At 44.2% G+C, this 2,578-nt stretch overlaps 1 pseudogene; it reads right to left on the reverse strand.

The window, feature by feature from the left end:
- Nucleotides 1-1,584: 1,584 nt before the first annotated feature.
- LOC118847141 lies at nucleotides 1,585-2,252 on the reverse strand (annotated as a pseudogene).
- Between the last annotated feature and the right edge of the window lie 326 nt (nucleotides 2,253-2,578).

Consider the following 2,578-nt stretch of genomic DNA (forward strand, 5'->3'; position numbering starts at 1 on the left):
AGATCTGACTTTATTTGCAGATCAATGAAATGAGTATGTAAAGTGCTTTTAGCACTGGAGTACACCTACAATACGGATGGTGACCCAGCAAAGGTGATGAGAAAGGAGCAGACAGGTAGGAGAACTAAGAAAAAGTAGTGTCATGAAAAGCTAGGGAGGAGAGAATATCCACAAGGAGAAAGTAGCCAACAGTGTCAACCGCAGCAGAGGTCGAGAAGGAAGAGTACTGAAAAAAACAAAAGATTTGGCAACTGAGAGATCTTTGGTAACTTTGAAAGGAGCAGATTCAGTCCAATGATGAAGTTGGAAGTTAGACTGCAAAGAACTGAGGAGTGGGAAGAGAGAAAATGGTGATAAGGAATATGGAAGCCTTTTTTTTCTTGGAGTCTGGTTGAGACAAAGAGGAGACAGAGAGACCCTTAAGATGACAGTCTAAGGAGCTGTCAGAGACATCTACTTTTCTAGTCATCTACTTCCTGGTGGCATCCATACTGCCACTGCTTGCCCAGAGGTCTTCCCTGCTCTTTTCCACTGACATCTGGATCACCTGTAACTCTGAGTGTCTGCAGACTGTGTTTGCAGACTGCAGTGATCATAACCATACAACATCCTCAGTGGAATATTTGCGCTAAAATGGATTGTTTCTTGCTCCTGTTTCTTCACTGACTGAGGGCGTGATACTGCCGACTCTTTGGATCCATAGGGGGGCCCTATTTTCTGGCCACCTCTGATCTAGTGCCTATGCAACACAAGGATCTGTTTACAAATTTGTATGCCCATAAAGAAACTGTCCTGTAGCTTCTACGAAAGGTAAAAGAAAACAGCCAGAAAATTACGTTAAAGCAACTTCATCATCTAGTGTAAGTGGCTGATGCTCTTCTCAGAAAGACTCCTCTAAGAAGACAGCCTCCCTTGAAGGTGCCCAGGCCCAGAAAGAAGTCTCCCCTAAATATCTGGCAAGTGCCAGGCATAAGCCAGTTTACTGTTCACTAAACCACAGGAGAAAAGAGTCAGGACCCTAAGAACCAGAAGCCCCAGAACCAAGGCTGGCCCACGGTGAGACAGGGTTGACATTTTCCCCCTACCTTTTTTTCTTTTTTTGTCCCAAGGGTCAACAGAGAACAATTAAGGGGAATGAGAACCACTTCAGAAATTCTGACTGAGCCTCAGCTTCAGGGTAAGGAGTTATAGTGTAAATGATGGTTGAGGAGCTGGGACAGACACAGAACCAGAGTGGTTTTCATCCCCCGTCAGTATCCTTATTCATCTGGATGTATGTGCCTTGTTGGTGAGTCAGCGGACTGGCAGTGTTTATGCTTCTAGCACTCAGGGATGATGATGATTTACAATTGTGCAGTGTGGAATCCCAGATTTTGGTTTGAAACTTCAACAGCAACCTTAAAGTAATATAAGCTCCTTGAAGGCAGGTCTTTAACTGCTTGGTTCAAAGAGGGAATGTAATAAATGTTTTGGGGTTTGTTTTTTCAGCTTGCTCCACCACTTTATTTCATCCTCCCACCTCACCACCACAATAATGACTTCTTAATTTAAACTAAAAACCTTTAGGAGTCCTGAAAACGTGTGTCACAGTCTGAGGTGCCGGGGGAAGAGGAGACATGCCTCCTCACTATTGTGCACTCCTTGCCCATTTTGTATCCCCAGTGTTAGCACAATGGTTGGCATACAGTAGACACTTAATAAATGTTTACGATTGATTCTTGACAAGTTTCTGGCTGCCTGAAGCTGCAGTTGATAAATGATAGGGTGGATCTTGAGCCATACAGTCTGGGCACAAATTGGTTGGCAAGCTGAACTTTGATGCTCCATGAAGACTATGTAGAGAAAGTCAGTACCAAAGTTAGTACCATCTGTGCCTAGACAACTTGAGCGTGTCAACACCCATGCACATGGGGCAATACAGACAGCTTCACCATGTTCTCATCTGGTATGTCTGAAAGTCCAGTGGGTCACATGGGTGGGTTTTCACAATATACATAGAGAAATCAACCAAAGTCTCCCAGCTGGTATGTTTCCAACATCTGGGCCATACCAGTTTGGGGGTACGTAGCATTTTGGTTGCCGGCTTGATCAGGTGACTCTGGTTGGGGTTATCCTCCAACTCCTCATCAGAGTTCAAGTAAGTTCATGTCTAGTGCCTCCCTATAGTAGGGCACCAGTTCACTGAGACCTGTGAGGCTGAACTTATCCTGGACATAGTCTACATCAGGGCTTCTTAAACTTTTTCCATTCATGACCCCATTTTTTCATTTCAGAGGGGATTGGTGGTGTTGTCTGGACTGAGGGCATGTGCAATGTAAAGCGTACATGCTTTGTGTTCAGAACCAAGGCTGCAGTGAAGTTGCAGCTGGGCAAGCCCTGCCAGAAACACCTCAGTTTCATTATGTGTTTGACTTTTAACAATTTTTGATCTTTGCTCATTCAGAAACCTTTTACTGTTGCCAAATTTTTTGTGACCCGACATGGGGTCGTTACCCACAATTGAAGAAGTGTTGGTCTACATTCACCTCAGAAAAGAATTCATTGTTACAAACCCACAGAACCATAAGATTCAAGACAC

This window comes from Trichosurus vulpecula, chromosome 4, assembly GCF_011100635.1.
Source record: "Trichosurus vulpecula isolate mTriVul1 chromosome 4, mTriVul1.pri, whole genome shotgun sequence".
In the NCBI taxonomy this organism is placed as follows: Eukaryota; Metazoa; Chordata; class Mammalia; order Diprotodontia; family Phalangeridae; genus Trichosurus; species Trichosurus vulpecula.